Source organism: Coturnix japonica, chromosome 22 (assembly GCF_001577835.2).
Source record: "Coturnix japonica isolate 7356 chromosome 22, Coturnix japonica 2.1, whole genome shotgun sequence".
NCBI lineage: Eukaryota > Metazoa > Chordata > Aves > Galliformes > Phasianidae > Coturnix > Coturnix japonica.
The window spans coordinates 683,168-710,846 of NC_029537.1; the positions used below are offsets into that span (position 1 = coordinate 683,168).

The 27,679-nt window shown below is 43.1% G+C and overlaps 1 long non-coding RNA gene across 1 annotated transcript in view; it reads left to right on the plus strand.

Moving 5' to 3' along the window:
* LOC107323706 overlaps positions 1-27,679 on the plus strand; it is a 141,945-nt gene that overhangs the window by 58,100 nt on the left and 56,166 nt on the right. Inside the window, exon 7 of the long non-coding RNA XR_004309503.1 lies at positions 25,939-26,093. This is a non-coding gene — a long non-coding RNA (uncharacterized LOC107323706). The remainder of the gene's footprint in view (positions 1-25,938; positions 26,094-27,679) is intronic.

The following is a 27,679-nucleotide window of genomic DNA, read 5'->3' on the forward strand; positions in this document are numbered from 1 at the left end:
GGAAAATTTAAGCCCCTGAGATATAATGATTGATTGACAGCACATTATTTTAACAGACTGTACCAAAAATTACAAGTTGAGAAATTGAATTGATGACCTGTAAAATAAACTTGGATTAGGAATATTATGGTGATGTGACTCTGCTGTAGGCCTGAGGATGTGGGAAGCTGAGCTGATTCTTAATTTCTCTTTCTGTCTTTTCTCAGCCCACAACAGGGAGTGGAACTGGAAGGCTTTGATGTCCCTTCCAAGCCAACCATTCTACCATCCTATAGTTCTGTGACCTTTACGACCTATTCCAACCCAAATTTGCTGTGATTCCATGATTTTATGATTTTTAAGATCCCTTCCAAACTAACCATTCTACAGTTCTATGGTTCTGTGGTCTTCAAGGCCCTTTTCAACTCAACTCTTCTACTGGTCTGTGGTCTTTACGGTCTCTTCCAACTCAAAACATGCTGTGATCCTGTAATTCTATGATAACAAGCATATAAACGTAAGTCTGTTATCCATGGGAAAATATAACTGTGTTATAGAAACCAGTCCTGTTCTTCAGTGTTAGGAAAGCTTGTTTGTTCAAACAAAACAGAAACATATCTGCCAGAAATCTGCCTCACAGCGTATTCCCTGTCTGTTTCTTGGAGGCTGATGTTTCTGCTGGCATCATCTTTGGCCTGATCTTCAACTACTGTTCTAACTCTGATTTGGAAAGGGGGAATAGGAAGCAAACACAATTTCGAGACAGCTTTCTGCTTCCCATGGTTCAGGGCCATGGAGTTTTGTGATGAACTCAGAGTAATTTTGGCCTCTAAAGACCAAGGACGCGCGCTCCATCCTTTGCTGTTGGTTCCTCAAAGAGCCCTTGATTTGCTCCTCACTTCACCTCGGATGTGGGAGTGGAGCCAAGAGACAAGTCCTTACATTAGCTGCAGAAGCAAGAGTCACTGCAAAAAGTAATTATTAGGGCCTGTTTTTCTGCCATTTTAAGGCTGAGTGTCATAAGGAGACCTCGGTATAAATGAAAAACAACCTCATTATCTGTTATCATTCTCATCCTCTTCATACTAAGTCCCCATCTAATTTTCCCTGGGTTCAAATAATTGGACAAACAATAACTTGCCCTCTTGATGTGTGCTTTGAGCTTTTGTCTCGTCCTCGCTTTCCTCTCCCTGGCTGCTTCAGACTGTGTCAGTCATTTCATTTTAAGGCTTGGAGTGCAGTCAAGTGCTTGACGGGGGAAATCAAGTCTTTGTCTCTTTCAGCTCTTCATGGCTTCTTCTCACTCTCACCTTGACTCGCTGTAGGTCTTTGGGCATCTCACACAGTCTTTTTGCAGTAACGCTCCTGTGACCAGAAAAAGTAGACCAGTGATTCTGCCCCAGAAAGCAATTTAAGATTTAATTAATACTTGAGGGCCGCACTGTTTCAATGAAATTAACAGTAAAGCCTGTTGATTTTAGTAGGTGACTGTCCTATATTTGCTTCTGATTAAAGCACCAACTTTGTATGAAATGAAAGAAGGAATCCAGAGTTAAACTGATGTCTAAACAGCCTTCTGTGTTCCTCGGGTCCTTTTTATAGTTAGCATTAAATGCTGACTGATAGAAGCCCAGAAAAACGTAATGGAAATCAGAAGTATTTTCTTCCATCTCACCTCAAAATACCTCTGCTGGGGGGAGAGTTTTCTATGGAGTGATTACAGAACTTGTACCCTTACCTTCATGCCTCCAAAAGAACATGGGTAGCATGTGCTCATCCCAGTGACCAAGGGTGACCACAGCAGCACAGGTTTAACAGCTTTGGATTGCAAGCTTAGGTTGGCAGTAGGTTGTCAAAAATCAGACTGTGAAGCTTCCCACTGTGACATGCACGGCCACGTTTTCAGATTTCTCGGTGCTGGTTTGGTTGGATTCAATTTTTATTCATTTATTGGGTTTTTTTTTTCATTTGACCGTTGTAAAACCTGATGGAGAATTGACTTTTTTAGGCCGTTTTATTTTAACGGTACAAGAGAATCTATTTATGAGTGTCTTGTTTCTTCTGGGTAACCTCCTTGTCTTGTTCTGACCCAGTTCTGTTGCTCTAAGAAGTCGGTGTTGAAAAGTTGCCTTCTCTTCCCTTTGGCACTTACAGCCATTTCAGTGAAGTATTTTCTCACTGACCATAAATCAGGACGTGAACCTCCTATAAAGATTACTTTAAAAACAATCTGAGATATGACATATTTATGAGATCATGACCGTATTGCTCTGATATGAGAAGGACTTGGTTTCCTTCATTTTTTTCCCCTTGGTAAATGAGAGTAGGTGCTGCTTTCAGTAATGTATACTTCATGATGTACGGAATAAAGCAGGCCAGTAATTTAGTTAAGAAGATTTATACGAGCCATACTTATAACTATTTTCCCCCTTCGCCTTATGGTGTGGTGCCAAGAAGGCTGTAAACAAATCATTGACCTTTCCATGAGCGTGCAGCCACTGACCTGAGGGGCTGCTAGATTTGATTGATCCTGTATTTCCTGGCAGCTTTGAAAGGAGGGTGACAGCTGTGGTGCTCCCACTGTCTGTGTACATGGGGGCTGTTTACATTTTGTTCGCTCTGCTGTGTAGCTCTGCTCGCTGGATGAGACCTGCTGGTCCTCTGCAAATGAATGCTTGGTTTTTAATAAGGGCAAGTCAACTGCCAATTGAGAGAGAAAAGGGTTATTGCCTAAAAGAGACGGTGCTGTCTCATTAATAATATTTTTCATTTCACATGTGGCCTTGAAGCACTTTACAAAGGAACAAGAATATTATAATTGCCGGATTACATAAAGCAACTTGTCTGCAGCCACCCAGCATATCCCATCCTACAGCAAGCATGGTGTTCTGCCTGCAAAAGCAGGGACCTGCTCATTCATTATGGCAACAGGGCATCCACACGCAGTGCAAAGCGTGATGCCTGGACTGCAGCCACCAATATTAGCTTGAGTGACCCAACAATTACAAGACGAGAGGTGAAAAACACTTTGCTTTCAGAGGGAATGGAGGTTGGAGAAGACTCGTGAGATCCCAAGTCCAATTCCAACCCATCCCCACCATGCCTGCTGACCACGTCCCTCAGTGTCACATCTCTTTGGTCCTGGAGTACCTCCAGGGACACTGATTCCACCATTCCCTGGGCAGCCTGTGCTAATGCTGACCATTCATTCTTGCATTCAGGAGAATTTGACCTGTGGATTGCAAGCTAAGTTTTCACTTAACTTTTAATTGCAGTGCTTCCTGGTGGTGGCACTTGGTCTTGTTTGTTTGTCTGGTGTTTCCCCAGCGGGACCGGCCTTGGCTTTTGTCATGCATCAAGAAGCATGCACTAGTGAGAGCAATAAGGGCAAATGCAGTGTTGAAATCAGAAAGGCAAAGGTGCTGGGGAAGTTTCTGCATTGAAATCAGTGGAAGAAAATGTAGTCCTGTCAAGATAATTAGTATGATGAGTAAAAGTGACCTTTATAGCTGGAAACATAATTGCTTTGTCATGGCCCATTATTTGACCTTCTATAAAGCATCCTTCAATACTGCTAATGAGTACTTCTGTGCATGCATGTTGACAGCCGGGATGTTGTTGGGAAATAAGTGGCACCAAGAAATGAGGCAAAATATTAAGTACACAGTATGCTTATTACTTAGAAAAGAGCTCTATTGGTATACTTCCTCCATGGTGCGGTAATTGAGAGCCTTAGGTGACTTGTTCTCTCTGTCTCACTAGTAGAGCTTAAAGTAGCATCTCAAAGATGCTACCAAGATCCTTCTGAAAAGGAGAGGGAGAGAAACTAAAACCTGAACCTCCATGTTTTGTGAATTAAAAGAAATTCAGTGAGTCTTGGCTGCATCTGTCTGCCTGAAGGGTTGGCATTTTGTGATCTTATTTTTTTCTTGCTTGCAAGTTAATGGTTTCTTCTTGGAATTTGAGTGACGCTGTAATTTATTTCAAGACATGAATTTTGATGCCATCTGTCGCAAATTCATGAAAGAAAGCTCTCATCTGAATTTTTTCCTCAGCAGCTTCTTATTCAAAGATGCTCCTTTGTTAAGGCCAGAAATCATTTGATAATCAACTTTTATACCCTGTGAAGCATGGGCTGGAAAGCTGTCCTTCCCTAAGACCTGCATTACACATGCTTAATGCCTCTGAAAGCCTTTCAGTTCACTTTCAGAAAGAAAGAGAGCCTTGATTTAGGGTTTCCAAGTGACACAGAGTTTGCCATTTTCTTAACTACGTTTTTTTAGGAGCGGATTGCTTTCAGAAACCGTATCTTTTGGCTAAAGTTTGGTAGCACCATCTTGCAGTCATTGGCTGCATCTACTTCAGTGCCTTCTCATCTATAAGAACCTCATGAGGTTCCCCTGGGCTCATTGCTCGGCCTGTCTAGGTCTTTCTGTTGGCATTCTGTCCCTTGGGCATACTGACCACACCACACATCTCGGTGTCATCCACAAACTGCTGAGGGTGCCCTTGATTTGTTGGTGTCACTGATGAATGATAAGACCATTAAGAATGTTGCCGATGGTTAAAGACCATTTGTCCCAGCACTGACCCTTGGACTTATGGATGTAATGGTGTAATGGCTCAAACCTTGAGCTTCCCATATGCACAGCTTGCAGTGATGGAAATGTGATGTCAAAAATCTTTACTAATTCCAAATTTTGGTGCCACAAATGCGGCATCAGAAACAGCCCTTTCTGTCTCCCATTCTTGGGTACAACAATGTTAGGTGGCTTACATGCCACAAAGAGGAAGCTGATATTGTCAGTATAGGTAGTTGCCAAGTATTGCATGTCCTGTAGTGCATTCGTATTTAATGGATGTTGGGTCTGTCTTGCCAGTGTAGTTATGGCTGTTGTATGTTTCATCCTTCTGTTCTGAAAACCTGCTAAATCCACTTATTGCCAGCAGTCGTCTTCTGTCTTGAATATGTATCAGAAGCACCGCTGTTTCTGCATGGTCACTCGAAGGGCCAGTGAAAAGGAAATTAGAGCAGTAATTAGGATATGTCGAACAGAGGGTGCTGAAGTTCCTGCCCATCTGTTGCAAGGTTATCTTGGGTTTATCTGAGCAGTTTTTATTGCCGTGACTCTTTTGTTTCACTTAATGAGTTGATGACCACGCTGTTGTTGGAAAGATCCAAGGAGCCTTTGTTGAGTACCTTTGAAGCCTCTGTTCTCATTATAGAAGTTTACAGGACAAAAAAAAATTTAGTGTAAGACATGAAACAGAAATTCATCAGATGCAGCTTTGATTCCCAACTCTGCTTCAGGGTCAGTGATTATGTCAATGAGATCCTCTCTATTGATAAAGCCCCTGGGAGATGCAAAGCAATGGTTCTGTAACCCACCTTGCTGGGGATCACAAGCAGACTGCAATTGCTTTAGGTCATCTCACCTGCAGAAACTCTGAGCATCGTAACGGTGCTTGTAGTAATCCAGCTATTGATGACTTATTTCCTACATTGCATCTGTATCTTGCTTTACAAACTCCTCATTGATTCCTTTTTACAGACTTCACATACCAGACTCATTTATGACCTCCTTGTTGACTGCGTGCCCGAAGGGGAAGGCACTCCTTTTCCTTTCCACCAGTGTCTCCTGGCGCTCAATCCTAAATGACATGTCTGGATAGGATCACAATGTGAATGCTTAACGCAAATAATAGCCCTCAAGATGCGTTTTTCTATCCTTGTTCATTTACAGCAGGCCTGTTCTACCTGCAAAAGGCAAAGCTACGGGTGCTGAAAACCTCTCTCCATTCTTTTTAGCATCAGGTGGCCTGGAAAAATCATTAATGTTTTAGTGGTCCCTGGGATCATGTGGGCGGTGTGCTGGGAATTTCAGTTTTCTTGTGCTGCATTGGAAGTGAAGGCTGGCATTTAAAATGTATTCTAACAGATTCAACAGTTTTCCCTGTGCAACCAAAGATGCTAATTATCAAGTCTATTTTCAGAAAAGTGGTTTTTAATGGCAATTTATAGGGGTAGAAAATTATTTTGATTTCATATCTGTGGAGGATGCCCAAAGACAGGTTGCTGAAGGCTTGAATATTCAGTGCAATGAGGCCCTGGGGGATAAATTGCAGCAGTCTGAGCACCCCCGCTATAAACTGGAAAACACATAGGATGTGTCTGTCAAAAAAGAAGCCAGTTCTGATAGGTTTGGGGTGTTGTGGCTCCTCTGCTGACAGAGCAGCAGCAGCACAGGGTCTGCACTCATCACACAGAGAGAAGTTAGGAGAATACGAGGTGAACGCATTCCTCCTGCTCAGTGATCTCTGCCTGTCTTTGAATATTCTTTCTAGTATTCAGACTGTTGTCAGTCACAGCACTGATGCTGTTTTACTAAGAAAGTTCTGTTAAAAAGCGACAGATTGGGGTGAGAGGGACTGGATCCTCTACAGTCACCAAGGTATTTAATTATATCCAGCTCTTATGGTAGTGTTTCCATACTTAGCATTCCTGCTAGTTTCTATCCTAGCTTTTAATGTTGATGGTGGGTTTTATTGTTGGTTTTTGCTCATGTATCTGAATTTGCATCTGGGGGGATGATGACTTTTCAAGGCAAAGGAAGATTGCTTCATGTGTCTTTTGTGAGCCAGCGGGTGCATCTAGAGGGGAATAGCATGGGCCAACAGCGGTGCTTTGGTTGGCATCCTTGGACAGAAGGGCTTTCCTTGGGTTCAGTTCAGTCTGAAGACTGAGTTGAAAATCTCTGTTATAAGTGAACGTCACACACCCTTAGACCAAAAAGTGTGTTTGGAAATGAGGAGCCTCCCTTGTTCTTGGAACTCTCGGCCCCCAGCAGGTGTCAGATGAGACTCTACTACTGCAATAATAATGCTAATAATTGCTTGTGTTCTTGGACAGCTTTCTAGTGACTTGAAATTCTTACCACGCTTCTTCTTCCTCTTAACATTTATTTGCCTTTACTTTCTGGGTTAACACTGTCCTGGGTTTCTTGGCTGTGCTGCTGAGCCCATGTTGCTGAAGTTTCCCATTCTCATTGCAGTCCCACGTCTGAAAGCAGAACAGTCTCTTATTCTTCAGGGATATCACGATGATCAGGTTCAGAGAGAAGGGGTGGCAATATCCCTTAGAACAAAGGTATTAAGGAGTTCCATTATTAAGTTAATCAAAATACTGCTAAAAGGAAAATTGATCTCAGTCTATCCCCACAAGGAGAAGTTATGTGATAATAAAGGGCTGCTTATTCTGAGGGATAATGGAATAACAACGTCAAATAGCTGGAAGTTGCCTAGGAAATAAGGAGAGAAATCCTCCGAGTGAGAAAGCATTTGGAGGAACAGCTGCAGTTCTGCTTTACCTGAAGGGTGCATCAAAAAGCCGTGCCCAGGCTGTATGATGTGGTGCTTGGAAAGCAGCTGGGGGTAACAACCAGAGCAAAGGGAACTGAGGGGTCTGAGCGCTGCTGATGTCAAGCCCTGCCTGCAAGGCAGTGCTCACTGTCTCATCCCGGATCATGAGTGCGTGCACCCAAGCTTGTTGTGATGGGGGAGCAATGGGGTTCTGCTGTCTTTGCCCCCCAGGTTCACAGGGTGCCTGGCTAACACACTCAATGAATTCCCTCTGCTGCGTACGGTGCCACCGTGACCCACTTTCCTTCCCGAGATAAAAGCTGCCCACAGAGCATCGTTGTTTTCTTTCTCTTCTCCACCCCCACGAATTCTCCTTTCAAAACGCTTTATTCCTCTCAATGAATTCTTGGGTGTGATGGTTGCCGTAAGTTACTGATCTGCTTTGGGAAAAAAAAAAAAAAAAAGGGTGTTTTAAAGCCTTTGGTTGAGATTTCAGAAGAGCACAGGGAGGAAAGAGAAACCATAAAGCAAATGCTAATGGACGTGGCCAGGCAGACACAGGTCTCTCTGCTGGTTCTGGAACATTAACTAATGCGCAGATAGAGGCATGCTGCTGCTGCTGCTTTCTTTGTTTTTTAAAGCTGCTGTTCTCCTTAGTTTCACTTGGGAACTGGCCAGGAAAGGAAACCCATGCTGCCAGTCGCTGAGAGGCAAATGGAAATCCAGGAGCTCTATTGGAGAACTTGCTTGAACTTTCAACATCTGTCTCCTTCCCTGGTGTGTTATTGATGCTCTGGATGCAGAAGGAGCGAGGGTTGGGAGTGCTGTCCCCACCTCCCCCTCCTCTTTTAGCAGAGCCTGACACAAAACGCAGCACCATCTCCACAAGCTGCTGTGCCTGCACAGAGATATTAGCTCCAGTCCCAGAAGCAGCATCATTATGGTACTTTGCCTGGGTTAATTATCTTCTTAACATGGGTAATTAGGCCGGTTGCCACACTCTGCTGACTCAGCGATGCGGTGCCTGCCTTTGCATTGTGCTCAGCACTCACCAGGCTGCACAGCTCCATTGCAGGATGAAGCCCAATTCCTTTGGGCTTGCATCAGATTGCTGAACTAGGTCACCAGGCAGGAATTTCCATCTGGAGAACTACTGCCATGGAGGAAGCTTGAGCAAGCATGTTATCCTGTCTGGATCATCCCTAAGATCAGGACAGCATGGCCTGACCTCCTGTGTACCGAGTTGTTCATGTTTACAGCACTAATTGCAGGTGACTGGCTGTGTGGTTGAAGCAACAGATTCTGAACATCTGGCTCCACTTCTGGTGTCTACCACAGAATTGTAGCCTTGATAAGTATATTAACATCTCTTTATCTCATCCTCTATTTTACTTTGGAGAGAAATAGCTCTTGTCTTCCTTAGTTGTCTGCATTGTCTATATATATATATAGAGAGAGAGAGAGACATAGTGTATATATATATATAATATGTATTTAATGTCATGCTGGAGACTGGGATTTCCCTGCTGTCATTTGATTTTATTTTTCTGAGAACAGTCCAAAGTTAGCAAAAGTTTGCAGTTCGGGTTTTACTTGGCTTGGTGTCAAAAACCATACATTGATTTTACATGAGGAGATTCTAGTTAGGCGGGAGGTGATAAAGCAAATTGGAGTTTGGCAAGGATTCTGGGGCTGTTAAATGCCATCCGAGCTCTTAATGATCACAAGTGCTCAGGCGGCCAGTTCTGCGCCCCATCCAAAACGAAATGGCAGCAGGGGTTGCGTGTGCAGATTGGAGGACATCTGGTACAAACTATTGGGATGTATTTCTCTCAAGAGCCAACGCAAAGCACGTTGCTCCCAAAATGCACAAACACGTGTTTCGGTCCTGATCCTTCTGCACAAGTGGGTGTCTTCAGCTCTTGGTGAAGAGTTTCCTCCCAACTTGCAGTTGGCAGCCATTGTCCAGTTAACTTTTATAGCATGTCTGGGAGACAGCTGGTAGCTGGGCCTTCTGATCCCTTCATCTGCTTCCTTTCTCAGCTGAAAGGCACTTCGCTTTCTACATCAGACCTTACCCACATGTAAGAGATGCTTGTGTTCTACAGACGTGACCCAGTTCTACCCCTGCTTTAATAAGAGCTCAGTCTTATCTGCCTTTCGCTGCATGAGTTGGGCAATGACAAAGCCTTAATCCCAGTCAGGGAAGGAGACATCTGGCACCATCAGCCTGTAAGGGACTGTTTTCTGAATGTTCCATTTAGGATGTAACCTGTGTGAGCCACACTCAGGCTTTTCATGGCTTGTGTGACCATTTCTCTATGGAAATGGCACCAATATTCCAGCTAGATTCCTGTACCAGTTTCCCCTCTGCCTTTTTCCATGTCCTACAGTGGAAAGAGCTCTGTTGGACTTCACAGAGCATCAATAGAGGAAAGAAGGGTCAAAGTGAAACGACTCTGAAGCCACAGGGACTATGCAAGTATAGCTGAATGTACCTCACAAACTTGCATCTAAAGAAAACCGTCCTTCATATTTCAGCATCTTTCTACAAACAGCTGATCCCATGGGGGATTTTACAGCAATATCCTGTTCTAAACCTGCTGGCAGAAAGTCACCTCTTTGATAGCTCAATTAGTCAACGAGTTTGTTTATGTGGAACGCTCATGAAAGTGTAAATTGAAGTCGACCTAGTTTAACTTGACCAAAGTTAAACTATATTGAACTTCTGCTTAGGCCACCTAATTCAGAATTAAATAGTATTAATTGGCTTCTGTCGTTGTGCTGGCTTGCAAGTATTTTGGACCAGGTTGTGGATGCAATACTGTGTGTATTCAGATGGGCTCAAAGTTGTGCTCAACCAATGTTGCTTTTTCCCTCTTACAACATCTTTCCCATAGATGGAGTAACATGAGGAACTACAGTCCGCAGGCTTGACTCTGCTTTTCCAAGGCTGTTCATTCACTCTGCACAAGCACATGCAATCTCAAACCCGAGGTGAAAAGCTGAGAAAAATCAGATGCACAACACACCGCTAAAAGCTTTGCTGTTCCTTAATCCTCTAACCTAATTTGCTGCTACTTTTAATACGACTTGTGCATTGGCAGCCTTGTGAGAGGCAGAATAGTAAGAGGGGGGAAAAAAAATTAGTTATAAGTGTAATGCTAGATTTTCTGCTTTTGAATGCTCAATAGAAAAGCAAAGGGCTAAGAAGATTTCTTTAACGTAGCAGAGACTTTCCAACAGAGAGATAAATAGGTCTCACTTCTCCCATTCTCTGCTACAAATCAGAACTAAGTCCCCGGGAGCTAATGATGTACTAGCAATACAGCACCATGAAAGGAGGGTTTTGGCACTGGTGTTTTTGTTGTTCTTTTAATTCATGCAAATGGTTTAGATTCTGGCAAGAGCTTAACCCTCTCGGTTCAGCTGTATTTGAGGTCCATCATAGCGCTTTTAAACATACAGGATAAAACCTTGAACTGGTGTTGAACACTGTCATGCCTTTGATTTGTGGTGGTAATGATTTACAGCAGACCTGGAGCTCTTGTTTTCCACAATACATGAATGCCATGTTAAAATAAACTATTTTTGTCCCAGTAGCTTCCAAAAGAATATAAGGAATTTTCATTCTCTTTTCTCTAGGGTTTATTTCACCGTAATTTTCCTCTGATAGTACATATTTTCTCACGCTCTAAGATAAACAGTAGTGATCTTTTCAATACCTGTAGTGTCGGTATTAAGAAAAGTCTTTAAATCATCCTATAAAACATGATAGGAAATGCTGCCTACGTTATATAATTCTTCTGGATTGCTTCTAAAACCCTATAGAAAGGTTATCATTTTCTGTAACAAAGACAAACTTCTAATGTACTTTCTACAAAATCCTCTTGGGCTTCATTCCTATTAGATTCTATAGGACTGAAGATGCCCCTAAGGATTATTCTGATAAAAGCAAGAGACCATTTTGCTGGGTAATGTATCTTTAGCTGGGATGTTTTCACCCTTGCTTTTTGCAATTATCTGCTAAAACTTTATCACCCTTCTTTAATTTCTCAGCTGTCTTTCCCATTCTGAATAATGCTGGTGAGATCTCTCTTGCTGAATTTCAGATGGTGAGGCTGTCAGAAGTGTAAATATTTTATAGGTGGTGATTTGGCTTTCTAATAAATTAATGCTTCGTGAAGTCCTATAGAACCTTTCAGACCCGGCTGATAAAACGCTGTCATTTGTACCAGCACATCGCTTTGGCATTCCCCCCTTTGCCTTCCTGCTCCTGAGGCATTCAAGGCACCTAACGGCGACTTGCTTTATGTTGTGTTTGTTCCTTCTGAGCAGTGGCCTGAAGGATCCCTTTCAAGTGGTGTTTTCATTGGTAGAGAAAGAGATGGCGTGTGTTGACACTTATTTCTCCTTGCTGTTTCTCTGCTATGGGCAGAGTGCCTTTTAATCCCTTCTCTTTTGGTAGCAAAGGGATTCTTAAGCTTCTAATTGCTTTGAGATGGGGGAAATGGGGGCAAGATCAGTTTAGACTACCTTATATTCACACTAAATGCTCTGGCTTGTCCCTTCAGCAGTATCTTCACCTCTTAAGGAAGCTCAAATCCAGAGCTGCTTCTTCCTAAGCTACTTGCACAAAGTACCCATGATGTGAAACCCTTCTCCAATGGGAGCAGCAGTCCTGCCTGGGCTCACACATCATGACATCTTATGAATGGAACATCAGGACATAATGGGCCTCTCTGGCAGTCCTCTGTGTGCCATATGTGGAGTGCAGCTGGTACGTGGCACCATCAGTGAAGCAGGTAATTTACAGCAGGAGGAAGAAACAGACTGCACGTGCCAACGTACCAAGGTTAAAAGCAGTGGTGATGAAGACACGATGGGAAGGGGTGTTGTAGAAGGATGTGGGAAGTTTGTTCAGAGGGAAAATAACTATGAAAATCCCTCCTATTATTCTGCAAAGAACTGGTTCATTTCTCTGAAGAGGAGTATGGGAACTGCACTACAGATGCCTGTAGTCTTAAAGTACATTTACTGTAGCTGGGTACTTCTCTAGCTGCAGACCATGGAAAAATACCTCTTTTAACATAAAAGAGATTAGCTATATCTGTATGTGTGAACTTGGAAGAGAGAGGACTTGGATTGTGATTCTATCTTGGGAAACAAAGGTGTGATGGACTGATAAGCTGCTGTGCTTTCAGACTGGTAGAACTTGTGCTCCTTCTGTTGTCCATCATGTTAACATTCTTTTTATTTACTCTATTGATTCAGCTTGAGGATTCATTCAAGCAAGGACTGTCTCTTTCCCTGTGTACTGTCTCTTCTGAGGGTAGGCTGAGTTACATCTGAAAACACATTAATATCCCTAGCAATAATGAGTGAGATTTCATAATTGGAATAGGTCTGAGAGGGGCATATTTGGAGAGAAGAATCATTATTTCTCAGAGATGATATTAAAAATCTTATTTCATGCCGTATTCTCATCTGAAATGCTGCGCTGGCTCATTTTGGCATAGTGGAAGCGGATCGTTGGCTGTGATTTTCTAGTCTAGGAATTCCAATGTAGCTACATCCTTCCAAGAACCTGTAAGAAATACAAGAAAGCAGAATTAACTTTCAGGCACCCTTATTCAAGTTCTATGCCCAGCTAGGATGAGATTAAGGATTTCGTTTCCCTCCCCAGACCCTGGGATTTTACCTCATTATTAAAGATAACCAAACAGCAACCTTGTGTCAGGATATTTCATATAGCCTGGTTTTATCTTCCAGGATAATCTTATCTCTTCATTAGGAGCTATGTGGCTATTTTGGGCCAGTGCCCAAAGGATGAACATGAATGTTTGTTTGTTAGTCCTTCTGTTGGCTTATCCGTACTGATGGAAAGGCTTTTTGGGGAGATGGGACTCACTTAACATGATTAACTTCATCTAGGGGAGCATGCATCATTTGACAAACTAAGATGAGGGGACCCATAGTGGCTCTTTTAATCTAAAAACAAAGCTGGAGCTCTAAGTTCAGGCCTCCAGCAGAGATTAGCTTACAGAGGCATCAGGACAGAGCCCACAGCAAATGATTCAATCCCCCTTCCCCCAATGCTTGTCTCCTTTATCCAAATGGATCCAGCTTACTTGCAAACCTGCCATTTTGTTCCCTCCTTCAAGACAGTTTGGGTTCTTTGTTCCCCTTTTATTCCCCCCACAAACTAAAACATATTGGACGTTTCACACTGAACACACTGATAGTCTCTAAAATATCAAATGCTTTATCCCTAGGAGCCCCCTAGGAGTTGCTTTTTTTAATGGATTAACTATGACAGAGACTGCACTCCCACAGTTTTTAAAATATACAATAAGTATATTACATACTTTTAAAGCTATAAATAAGATTTATACACAACCCATGGGGATTTTCCATTAAAACTTCATAAATCACATTGTACATTATCCTTTTTAATCCTCAGCCTTGCAGTGTTAGTCACCAGAAAATATATTTAACCCTGTATAAAATTCATGATAAGCATGTATAAAGAATGTTAACGAGAGCTTTTATGTGCTCTGTATTTTTTTATCCTAATGCATTTTTTTCCAGGCAATTATTTGTAATAGTAGCAGTTATCTCCTGGCCGCACTTTATTAACTGAGAACCCAGGTGCTCTGTGTGGAATAGGATGGGCTCAGAGCAGCATCACCTGCTCTTTCTGCTTTATCCTCTCCTCAGCTGGAGGGTTCCCTATTGTTCAATGTGAGGAGAAGGCGATGTTCAGGTTCTGCATCTCATTTGCCCTCACCGTGCTGATTAAGCCTTTCTACCGAATGGCATAAGAGGAGGGCACTGCCTTCAGCTATTTAGCCTGCCTAGAGTGTGAGATTCACAATAGCTGAGGCTGCCATTGTCTCTGCCTCCACGGTGGTAGGGTTCCATAAGGGCTGTTTAACTCTCTTTTATGCCCTCTTAATATATTTTGGGAACAGAATGAAAATGAGGCTTTCCATGGTAGGATCTTGTCACATGTGCCATTGAAGTGGAAAGCTCAGTCAGCTTAGTTGGTTGAGGATTCCTTGCGATGCAGCTGTTAGTGTGTTTTTTGACTCACATATTGTGGTTTTTCTTCTGTTGACTAGAAGATGAAAAAGATTTATTCCCATCATATATACACATAATTTTAAATTCACAGCAATTGCACTAAGATAGGACTGGAATTGTCTGGACCCTGGTGTCAGTTCCATCAGACAAACTGAAAGCAATGGATCCTAATGAGGAACTGTAAGAGATCTGTTTTTATCACTACAATTACGGAGACATCAAGCAAACCCGTTTTTGTCTTTTCAGCAGCTGAGCCAATGTGTTTTGCCACTACTGACACAAGGCAATCAGAACAGAAGGATCGAGCTTCTGCTCTGGGCTGCAGCTGCCCTGTGCAGGGAACTACATGGCCTTATTTCCAAAGGTTATCACAGCTTACAGCATCACCTCTTCTGCTGTGCCTGGTTATCAACCCGTGCCCTTCCCACCCCTTTCCAGTAGCCCAATGTCTCAGAAAAACATCTTTCTTTCTCTCTGTGAAGACCCGTCGTAGCAATCTGATAATTCACCTCCTTCCTTCCACTGTCAGTGCCAGCTTTGTGGCAGTGCCTGTGTTGTTGCTCTTCCATCATAGTCCCAAAGTGGTTGAAGGTGGCTTTGTCCTATCTTTGCTCTGGAAGCATAGCTGAGACCTGGGTTAGCTCTAGTTAACTAGGACAGCTGCTGTTTAGAATCAGTGTAATATTGCTATGCCTGACTGTCTCCATTGCATCCTAAAGCTTGTCCAGAGCTGTGAAACGTTTTTCTTCGTACGCTCTATGGTGATTTTCCCTAGTGACAAAGGCAGCAGTTCTTCTACGGCTGGAACTGTTGGCCTCGGGGCCTTTTGGGGGTTGACCTTTTCATGCATCAGCAAAAGGGATGAAGCTGTAGTGAGAATCTAAGTGCAACTGATAGCAGAGCAGCTGGCTGTGTCTGAAACACTGCAAATAACTGCGCCTTGTACTTCTCACCCCAACTATTTGCTGGTTGGTTTTAGCTGTTATCTACATTCTTCGTGTATTTAGGCTGTGCACTCTTGAAAACCAGGACCATTGCTTCCCATATAGAAGAATGGAAGGGAAGGAACCACACATGATGTGCAGTCATAGTTTTTCAGTACAACCTGATCTCCTGCAATGAGATATACGACCAAATGTGCCTTTTCAGTCTGTTTAATGGTGTTCAGGAGGACGCCATACAAAATATAACGGCAATGTTCTCGAGCACCAGGATGCTTTTAAAGCACTGGAACATGCAGTGCTGCTGCCTCCCCACCAGGAGCCACTGGCAATCTGACTTAATTAACAGATCCCTTCACGTTTTACAGCAGGGAATGTTGTTTTGTAGAGAAGTCATCCTAGGAAGAGCGGAGCCTCAGCACCACAGAGAGACGGAGACAAGCAGCAATCTGGATTTTGCTTTAGAGGCTTTTAGAAACAAGCAGCTCTGATTAGCTCATTGCTGGCCCAGCCAAAATACTAATTCATCAGGCTTGGAAAGCTCCATCAAGGAGGAAGACAGGAGGAGCTTCTCGTTTTACAGATGTGCTGGAGGACAGGCAGTTGTTTCGTAACAGGGTAAAGCAGCCTAAATGCTGCAGTGATGGGTGGAGAAGGTCCTGCCCTGATTTGAATGGCAGAGTGCACTTTGATGACTGTCTTCAGCTCCTGTTCCAACAGGTTCTGCCAGGCAAGAACTCCTCTATCTCATCATGTGATGAAGCTTTTCTCAGCAAATGTGAGTGAGACAGATAGCAATGATAAGTTCATTACAAACTAAAGAGCGTAACCATGCTAATAGGGACTGTGCCAACACTTGTCCCAGACGACTTGTGGTCTAAATAGAGATGAAAGAGGAAGCGGAGCTGTGGAGTGAGAGAGAAAAACAAGGTCAACTGTAACATCAACTGTAGAGCCTGGTATGCCTGTGTCTAGGTGGGGACCCTTATGTACAACTCTATGATGCTTGCTTAGTAAATGTGACTGTAGTGTGGATGGATACCTGAAATCACAGCTTGAGAAGTTCCTCTGGGGGCTTTATTGGTGTCCTGTTGTGCTGCAGCTGAGGGATTGGGATTCCAGTGTAGTGTAGGAGACAGCAGGGAAAATGAGAAGGTGACACTCAGGAGCTGCTGATCTACAGCACAGTGGCTGTTAAGGCAGCAGCCATCTATTGTTATTGAAGGAAAAAATGACACATCTCCCTTAGCTTTAAAGCTGTATGTCAGTTCTTGCTCAAAGATGAGAAGGTTGCGTTGAAGGACCACTGGCAGCTGGGAGCAGGCTGGGAAGGTAGCCAGTTGGTATCACACTGGGTGAGCCACTTGAGAAGCACTGGCATTTGTGCAATGGCATCTGCTTATGCAGCCCGTCAAAAGGTGCCAGATGCTGTTTGTGCAATAATAGCTTCTCTGGGTTGGCATCTGTGTCCTACAATTTGCAGCTCTTCCTCTTCAGTGTTGGGAGGGGACAATCCCTTGCTTTGGAGCAGAAACTGAACCCAGTTGAGTGATCTCTATGTGAAGGTGTCTGGGCTGATCACAGGTGCACTCTCTCTGCCTGCAAATGGAGAGCAGCCTGAGATCTCCAAAGATTCTTGACATCATTTCCATGTCTTCACCATTGCCACGACCTCAGGGCATTGAACTGATCTGTTTAGCATTAAAAATTTGGGGAGAACTACCTTTTTCTTACATAGCTCTCACACAAAGGAAAGCAGATTGATTTACAGGGCAGCTTCTGTGAACTCTGCCCTTGTCATCTGCGTTTGTCTCCATCATCTTAATTTTTAGTGGCATATCTGAAGAGATTGCCTGGCTCTAGTTAAAGGGGGACAGACACATTGCGAGGTTATGTAACGATACTCCTGGAGCCCTGATTGCCTTTTTGAAGGCAGATTCACTCATTTGCCTGTTTTCTCTCCTACTGTCTGGGAGTTAATATATATATATACCTGAAAAATATAAGACTACAGGGCAAGAACCTTTGGTTTTGTACACTGAAGTTCCCAAGGTCATTATATTTAGAAGCAAGCATAATATGTTCAAGTACTGGTCAAATATTTCTGACTCACCATGCAACATTAATATTTTCCCTTTGGAATCTAATGCAGGGAGCTAATATGGCTAATGAAGGACTTAGAGGGCTAATAAGCCCTAAATCAGGCTTCCCATCCTTTTAATTACTCTGCATAATTATTGGAGATTTGCCAACATCTTTTTAATCTGGTTGATTAATAGGTATCTTAGCCAATCCACACAGCAAACCGTTCACCCTTCAGTGGTGATGGACTATCAGCTGTAAAATGATGGAGCTATTGGCTAAACAGGAAAACAGTGAGTTTGTTTGATGCTCATTTATCACGCATGTCAAACCTCAGCAGATATTAAGTTTGGTTTCCCCTTTTTAGGAGGTGAGAAGGTCTGTTTGTTGGCTTCTCCAACAGTGCTCTAAGGCAACAAATCTTCCCATTGCATTGCAGCGTTGTATCAAGGGGTAAGACAATGGAGAAAGAGGCAGTAGAGCTATGGGGCATAGGGCAATGCTTCTGTTCTTATATGAGAGCTGAAACGGTTATCAGATGCAAAGCCCATTTAAATCTGTACCTTGCCAGCAGTAGAACTCAAGAGCTACTGATTGTGCCTGATCCTCGGCTGATGCATGCTTTGATTATTTGTCTGAATTCACTTGAGTTAGGCTGCTCCGTGCACATCTGACCCATCTTTTGTAAATGGTGCAGCATGATTTCGTGTTTGTGCAGACGTATGGAATTCTGCTTTGAAATCACACGTGTTGTAAATTATGCATGCTGTTTAGGGATTGCAAGAGACTCTCACGTCGTGATCAAAGAGATGAGGATCTCACCACCATCTCCACCTGTATTCCTCTTTGAACTAAGCGTGCCAAGGTAATTACATCTCAGAAGATATTTTTTTGTGCTGAATAATTCAGTACAAATGGAATGCATCCCGTGTGCGTTACACCGCGCTCTATGCACTGGTCTTGGTGGCACATAGGTGGGACTGAAGCAATGCTTCTGGCCTTGGTTTGGCCTTTGCTATGAGCGTAACCCAGCCTCACTGCTGTTGGAAGCAGCTGTGTTTCATGTGCAGATCACAGCTTTCTCCCATGGACTGGTTGCTTCCATCTTTCTTGGTGTTTTCCAGAGCTGCAGGTCTGTAACTCAAACTCTGTCATTCATTCTGAGATAAGCCTGGTGAGCCTCGAAGCATTATTTTTGACTGCTGATCAGACAAGCTGTTCTGGAGCAAAAACTCCAGCTCAGATATGTTCTATAACATTGTCATTCTGCATATTCACGTGTGCCATTCCCCTACATGGAATATTTTAGGCAATAGAGAGCCAGCCACTGAAGTGTTTGTCGGTAGGAAACATAAGATGAAGGCGTGCAGGCAGAAGCACAGCTACTTAACCATGGGAATGAGAAATAAGGAAAGTTCAGCTGCCCTTTCTCTTTAGTGCTGGCCACCTCTAGACCTCTGAACTCTTATCTCATGTTTTCACCTGTGGCCAATCCTCAGACATGCCTTCCTTTTTTTATACATCACCCCTTACATGTTTATTTAAACAACAGCTGTTGATCTTTACCAACAATAAGAGGGTTTCACATGGAGCAAGGTTATTTTAGCTACTCGTTAGGGATTTTTCTGTTTCATCTTCTGAGGTTTGCTAGGGCACGGAGCCTCCAGTAATTGTGTGCTTGGGTAACAAGATGTAGTTCAGCTCTCTAAGCCCTTAGTTAAGTGATGGACAGAGTGTAGAGGCAGTGTTGCCCTGATCTGCAGAGCTAACTATCAAGCAAGGCTTTTTTTCGTTTCCAGGAGTGTTTTAGATTAATGGTTCTGGTTCCTGGATCAAGCTCTAATTTTAACAGCTCTTGGGATAACAGATGAGACTTGATACAGTCTATTCAAATGGAACCGAAATTCCAAGTAAATATAATTGGGCTCTGTAATGAAAATGCCTGTCAAGTGTCAGCAAGGAATGATCTGAGAGGTTGCAGCAGAGCTGCTGACAGGCTCTTAGCTGTAGTGGCACAAGGAAGCCGGTATAATGCAGTGTGACAGAGAAATAGATTTTTCCATGTACAAGATGTGTATGTTGGTAGAACAGGCTGGACCAAAATTACCGCATGGAATTGATTAGATCATCGTGTAATGAGAAGCATAATTTTAGTGGTGGCTTTTTGACGTGATCTTGACAACATAATTAACCTCGGAGATGTTGAGGCAGTGAAAATAGAACAGAAACCTGTGTAATTATTGGCAATAAAATACGAAAAGGGGGGAAAAAAGTGTTACAGAATAATAAAGAGCTTCATCTTTAGCCTTTTTAGCAGATTCTTCTAATCGCAACCTTTCAGGCCATTGCCCCAAATCCCTTTGCTGTCCTAAATTTGATTTATTTATTTAGTTAGTTGGTTATTGAAGGACCATGTTGTGTATATTGCTTTGCACGTTCAAAATGGCAGGCAAGCCAATCAGTGGGTTTTTACCACGCCTAGTTAAATTACACAGCTGCTTGGAGAAGTAGGTAATGTATATGATTAGGGAAAAGGTGAAATTAGGTAAGCAGTGCTCAATGAAGAGGAAATTCTATCACTCACAACTGATGGTGTTAATGGAAATACGTCTGCAAAGTTGCGGTTCAACTTGAATTACCACTTTGGCAGCTGAATTATGTAGCTTTTAATTACCTTAGTTTAAGTCAGATAATGGATTCCCTTATATTTTTATTATTATTTATCTCTGCTCAATATTTTATGGAGTGTCTTCATAAACCTGCCTTCTGGCTGTATAAATACCCATTAATACTCTCTAAACATAATGTACATAGGGAATTTGTTATACAGAAAGTTGCAAATAATTCTCCCCCACGTGCTTCCACCTCCCTTTGCTCCACGTGTGCATTTTCTCTTCTCAACAGTTTTTAGGAGATGAACTTCCAACCTTGAGATCTTCTGTCTTGTGCATGGATAAGTCCCATTTGTTTGGTCTGAATCATGAGGAAGCCAGCAAATAGAGAAGCATGGGGAAGCCCCTGGCTCTGTACCTGGCCAAAGCCAGACTATTCCTCTTTACTTCAAAAACAGCTCATCTGTCCAGCATCCCATCCAGACATTGACTGGCCTGCCCAGTAGCCTGAATCATGTAAAGCACTTGGAGCTGAAAATTGATGGGGAGATGTGAAACCAGTGCTGCTGACTGACTGAAATAGTGTGTGTATCTACTGCATGCACTTGTTAACCATCTCATCACTTCTCCAGCTCAGCTACTTGCAAAGCTGGTGCTTTAGATTGAGCTCTTTGGAAAAGGCATCTGGATAGCCAGAGATTTTTAGGAGGTCTGACACAATGGGACCCAACTTCTTGCTAATATTGGGCTTATTTAATACAAATCAGTAGGTAATGAGGCACTCAGTGATGCTGTTCGCAGATGATGTGCTTTGTATGGGAAAGATAAGGAACTGTTAGCTCTCAAAGACACCGAGTTGGGAAAGGAATGTGAAGCTGTTGTAAAACTTGCTGCTCCTCCTCCTGTGAAGGATTTGCTCTTTCTCTTTTTCTTCCAGTGTTCCTTGTATGAGTCTAGAAGGAAAAGCAAGTCTTCTCCTTTCAGATTTAGGGAAGGCAGTGCTCCATTTAGTCTATAGTATTTCCATCTGGAAGGGAGAGGTAAGCATGGTGAGGGCAGAGGACAACAGCAGCACTCCCACCCCAATTACTCAGCCCACTTTTACAACTGTGCAGCTCCAGGCTCTCATGCTGGGCTCAGCCTCTGCCTTTGATGGCAACAGCAGGAGAAAAAAAGCACCTGGGGAGCTGGAAATGGAGCTTAAAGCTGAATTTTATACGTGTTAGCAGGAATGATAAGGTGAGGGGGTGGAAGGAAGACATCACAGAGCCTCTCATTATATATTGACATGGTACCTGATCACTCCATCAGAAACACAGTTAAGAGGAGAAGGGTTTAATATAAAGATGTGAGATATACACACGTGTGCATTTGCACGTGTGTGAATACTTTTGTATGTTTAGGGTGGTGAGCTGCATGTATTGTTATTAGGGAATTGATCTACAAATGCATTTTGTAGTCTATCTGCATGCATTTTGCAGTCCATAAATCAGATATTCAGCGGTGCACAATACAGCTGAATATTGGAGATAAATGCAACTTGGAAGCAACGATTTCTAAATCAAAACGAAGCATTTAAAACCCACTGGCAGCCTTTATAAATCAGCAACCCAAGATGGAAAACCCCAAGTTCTTGGATGTGTATATCTTTAATTTCGCCTTGTAAATCACAATGGTAGGAAGTGAGAGAGAGTGATTGTTCCTTAAATGTTTACTTGTAGAGAAGCCCTGCACAAGGAAACATGAGGAGAAAAGCTGCTCCTTCAGCTGAGCTTGAATTTAACTGGAGAAAGCTTAGCAGCAAAGCTAGAGCAACCAGGTGTCCTTGGCTTGTCTTAGTTTTACTTTTCCTATTTGGATTCCAGCTTGCAAACACAGTTTGGTAGCAGCTCAACAAATCAGTTTTCTTGTGTTCAAAGTAGGAAATGTCTGAGACATCAGCAAGGCTTGAAACGTGCACCCATAAGACCAAAAATGATGAGAATCATAGAATTGTAGAGTTTCTCACATTGGAAAAGATCTTCAAGATCATCACATCCAACCCTCAAACTTAGATTGTGGAGTTTCTCTCCCATCCCAAAGCCAAATGGCCCGACTGGTTGCGTGGGTTGATTTTTCTATAGCAAGTCATCATTGGTTCCACCACCATAAGTGGCAGCTGGATTTGGTGCTTATCAAACATATCCCAGCTTCTTCAAGCAGTGTTCCATATTTACCTTCAGCACTTCAATAGATGCAGATGACTCCACAGTGCACAAACCAAAGGTAAAAGGGTGTCGCGGTTAATGGAGCAATTCAATGCCATGATCAGTGTTGGAAAATCTGGGCCAAAATTCTCCTTGTGTAACCAACATTTAGTCTTTGGCTGTAGAAACTGAAGCTTCGGTTGAATCATAGCAAGATTCTGTTATAAAATAGTTACTCCATGTTTCTGAATTGCATTCTAAGTAGATGTATACTGAGATTGGCAGCTGTCTTCAGTGCATATGCCGGGAAAAATTCAAAAGGTTTGATGGTTCATTTCACATATTCAAGTTTGTCCTTGGCTTCCCTGAAGTGTGATAATTTTTGAGGTGTGTAAATCTGAGCTGTAAATTTAACAGCAGACAGATTTGGTCGGAAGATGCTGCAGTTTCCACCTCTTCCCTCATTTGCAACTAATTGGCACAGAGAAATGACCAGAGATGAAAAGAGGTTTTCTGCAAATACAGAGATGACAAAAAGAGTCAGTTTCAGTTGTGCTGTGACATCAGGGCCTTGGAATGGATTTGTTTAGCTTGACCTCAATACTGAGCAGTCACGGGAGGAGAGCTAATAATTCCTTTTTGTCCTAAATTCTTTTAATTTAGCATGAGCCAGAGTCCAGCTGATTTTTGGACAAGGGCTTTTGTCTTGAAAGATGTTGGGCTCATTATCTCTGAATAACAGAGATGGGACATCACCAGCCTCTTACCCTGCGTTAGCCTCTCATTCTGCGTGATATCTTTATTCTGGCATGCCTTTCTCCATAGAGAAGCAGCTGGTGGGCTTCCTTGGCTCAGGTGTTCCCTCCAGGAAGTAAACAGGTTTCCAGAACATTAGCAATGCTGTGAAAACAAATGCTTGTATGCATGGAGGGCTTTACAGGAAATCACAGAGTTGTTACAGTTGGAAAAGACCTCTAAGATCCCCAAGTTCAACCCTTATCCATCCCCACCATGCCCACATCTCCATGTCCCTTGAATGCCTCCAGGGACAGTGACTCCACCACCTCCCTAGGCAGAAGTGGTGTATTCACTAAGATGTGGCAGTCCTTGAAAGCACTCCTGCTGATGGCCAGGAACAAGCAGGGGGAGAAGCTTTTCTCCATGGGTTTCTTGTATGGTTGTCCTGACCTACTGTGCTAAAAAGGGGCTGGATGGACCCCTTGGTCTGACCCAGCCCAGCAGCTTTAATGGCTCACTGAAATGCTAAACTTCAAGTCGCTGTAGCTGCCCTTAAGGAGAGTAGTAATATTGCCACTTCAACGTTATCTATCCTCATTCTGAGCCCTGCGATGCGGGCTATCCAGATGGTGCCTTTCACACCTCCTCTTTACCAGCTTGGGTGTATCTTAGCACATTCTCCCTTGCCGTCCTCCTTGGCTTTGACAAGACTCAAACCCTGTTTTCTTCATGTTTTAGGTCTTGCCAGTGCAGATGGGTGAGATGTCTAGTGAAAGTCCAAAAGATGGTAATTAGTGCTATTTAAAATTAATGACCATGGTGATTATGAAGAAGGACGCAGGAGAGGAGAAAATACCTGCTTCATAAATAATCAGGTTGACTTTTAACCATCTCTCATTAAAATACTTTGTATTAAATGTTGTCCAGAGGCACGTAAAGTTCAGAATGGAAAATGAGGGGATTTATTTATTGCTTGTTTCTGGGAACTGGTGCTTCCTTGTGCATTAGTGGCTGTTGAAAGATACTGGAGAACTGGGATATTTCTTGGATGCAGACTCCAGCATTACCATTAGCAGTGAACTTTTGATTGTGAAATGGTAGCAGTTGTGTTTCCTGCCTTGTCCCCTGTTAGCAATGAGCTCTCTCTTGCTATGCTTAGAGCTGTGACAGCACTGAGTGTTGGAGGCAAGAGCGATGATAGAAAACTCCTTGTATCTCTTGCACTACTGAGAACGTAAGGGCTGAAAAAGTGCAATTCCTTCCAAGTCATGAGAGGGTACCTGTGCAAGATGAGTAAACTGAACTTAGGTTCCCCCAGCTTTTCTCCAGCTCTTTGTTTCACCCAGCCATCCCACAGAGAACCTTTCAGCCACCATTGGCTTTGGGTAAACAGAAATGAGACTCAACTGCAGAGGGAAGAGCTTGGGACCTCCTGTTCACCAATTCATGCTCCTGGAGAGGAATAGAAGCAACAAATGTTGATCTCTGCCTGAGCTTACGTAAGGAGCTGAGCTACAGGCTGCTGAGAGCAGCACAAAATGGTGTGTTTTGTAATACATATGCTAGAGGAGGAGGTGTTTACAGGGTTTGTGCAGCTAGCTGCTGTTTGTGAGGCCAGAGGAATGTCCTGCAGACAGCTACAAAGCAGCAGAGATGGAACTGACAGCAGACAGGGCTGGAGGTTTTAAATTCCCCATTCTTGCATTCACGTTGCTACCAACTGACATCGACTTGAGGAAAACAAAATGAAAGCAGCTCCAGAAGGCAGGGAACCTGTGTTTACTGGGTCCCCATGGCTCTGCAGGTGTTGCTGAGCACAGGCTCAGAGCGCTGCTGTCTGAGCTCCTGCAGCTCCAACAGGCTGCTCCCATGCTGCAGATGCTCAGATGAATCTGCAAGGTGCTGCCTCCCTCTGTGTAGCCTTCAGCCCTGCTGAGCTCCCGCAGGTGCAGATGTGGCCGGTTGCTATTAAAATCTAGCATGAGCACATCAACCCCAAGAGCAACACGTTGTTGTGCAGGCTGGAAAGCGTCTAGCAGCATTATCAGTCCCGAATATTCAGGAATCTGAAATCAGGTGTGCCAAAAACAGAGGAGCGCTAGGAGGGTGAGTTGTTTTTGTCCTGGTTTCTGAGACTTCAAGGTGCATTAAAATCATGTTTTCAGCCTTTCCTTTGCTGGCTTCATGGCTAAAGTCCCTCTGAAAAGAAGAAAGGGAGGCGAGTCCTCAGGAATGCTTTCTTAGGCACCAAAGCATGGCTGTATTGAATTGGCAAGGCAGCTACTGAGCTTGAGGAGATCTCAGAAGGCAATCAAGAGCAGCCCTTTGCCCCCAGATAGTTCAACACATCTTCTGAGCATCTGCAAGCAGGGCTGAAATCGTGCAGCAGCTCAGAAAGTGCCTCTCAGGGGTCCTTTTCTGATCTGTTTGCTTTAAAGGCCAACTTGTCCTTTTCTAAACCTGCAAGATTGAAGTTTTGTCTCTCCTACAAAGAAACGCTGTATTAGGAAGAAAGATTTTACAAAGGCGATTAATCAAAGTGGGGGTCACTGTGAGGGTCGCTCAGCTTTTCAGCAGGTGGGAGGGGGAGCCCAACTTGCATTATGGCCTAGAGCAAGGTATCAGCAAGCACAGCAGTTTGTGTGCCCTAAAGCAGCCCAAATCTGCAGCACTGTGTGCAGAAGGGGACCAGCAACAAGTGGTGATGTGCATGATATGGAGCTGCTGATCCTCAGCATCAGAGAGTTTGATGAGGAGGACATCAGCAAGATGGGCATCATATTAAGAGTGAACAGAAGCTGTGGAGAAATGAAATGATTTTTATCAGCTTGATTTCTGTAATAGATTTTTTGGTGCTATTTTCGTGTTTGGCCAGGGGTTTGTTTGAAACAGAGGTTGACTTTGAATTGTAGGTAATGCTCGTCTTGTCTGGGTTTTGTTGTTTTTCTTATACAGACTACAAAGAAGGAATGAAGGAAGAAATGCATCTGGGCTTGTATCCAATTGGATTACTGTCAACCTCATCCAGCTGAGAAGGGAAAAGGCAGATGTATTGATGGTCACCAAAATGAGATGGAACAAAAGACAACAACCTGAGCAGAGAAGAAAAGGTGCTCTTTAAACAGTTGTATTTTGATGGTGTGTTATTCTGGTTCTTCAGAGCTTCCTGCGTACCCCTCTATGCCAAGTAAATCCTCTCTTATTTTTTTGTTATTCCTTTTTGCCTCAAGGACTTTTATGATTACTTTCTGTAACAAAATTCAACTGTCCTTTCCTCTCAGCTGCCCTTCATCTCAAGCCACACAAGGCACATTTTTAGGCCTTTGTAATCTGCAAAAAAAACCTACAGCTCCCCTGTTTTTGTGATCTGGAAGATGCAAAGCTCTGCAACCAAGGATTTTGTTTTATTGTGTTGAGGTAAAGGCCTCTCATTTAATTCTATTTGTCGTATTTTCTGTATGCACCTCATTTTTGGATTATTTGACTGCCGTTATACGCCCTGTGGTCACATCCAAGAGTGAGAACATAATTTTCCTTCCCTGCAGTGTGTTCTGTGAGTCACCAACCACCCCAAAAGTTTGACTGTTAGCTGGCTTAGCTGCTGAGATACGAATGGAGGTAGGTCCAGCTGATTGTGATGCCCAAGGGACTTCAGCTGTTGGTTGTTTGTTTTCGCCTTGATTTTTACCTAATTTGGTGTAATGGAAAACGTGATACCTTCCTTGCTGATTAAGGTTCGGCATTTCATTTATGGAACCATGTCAGTTGAAAGGTGCAGAAGTGTAAAGTATTATTACTGTTTCTCTAAATCATGTTGTCCATAACTCAGAGAGCAAATATACTTTATGGAACGTTTGCTATGCAGCTTTCATTTTTCATCCTTATTTATTAATACCTTTTCAGAGCACTTTAGATAAGTATTTGGAAATCTAGTTATAGGAAAGTCATATTTTGCACATTTCACTTTAACTGGGAAGAACATTGTTTTCTGATTTTAATCATAAAAATGGAATGCTCCTAATAGAGCGGAGAAACCCAATTTCCTCAAGAAGCATTTGCAGGCTGATCTGGTTCAGATACTCCTGTGATCATAAGAGAGTAATATCTCGGGCATGAGAAAATGTTCTGCACTATACCTGAAACAAATATAGCTGTACTGGACAATTATGTGTTGAGCGCCGCTGACTTTCAGCTTGATGGCTGAGATATCTGCATTGCCCGTTGTCAATTATTAACCTTCACAGCCACAGTGCTTTCTAATTCTGAGCATAGCATAATGATTGGATGGAGCACAGTGAAAAAAGGCAGCAGGAAAACATCATCGAGGTTGGAAAGAGCTCTGAGATCCCCAGATCCAACCCCAACCCATCCCACCATGTCACTGACCATGTCCCTCAGTGCCACACATCCAGGTGACTCTGTATGTTGTCAGTGTTGTGATTTACTCCTTTCTGAAGTTTCACCCCTGGATTCTGGGCAGGGCCCATCCAGCCCCAGTTTGGGCTTCTTTTATTCCAACTTACTGTTCTACTTTTGAACCTTCCCCTGATATTCTCATACTTTGGTCATAATTTAAGATGGCTACTGCTTCTAATTTGTTTGTGTGCTGCCTGCCATGAGGGTTTCTTATTGATCTGCCTTGATGCATTTTTCCAACAAAATTATTTCCAATTACGATGATTAGATCTGTATGCGC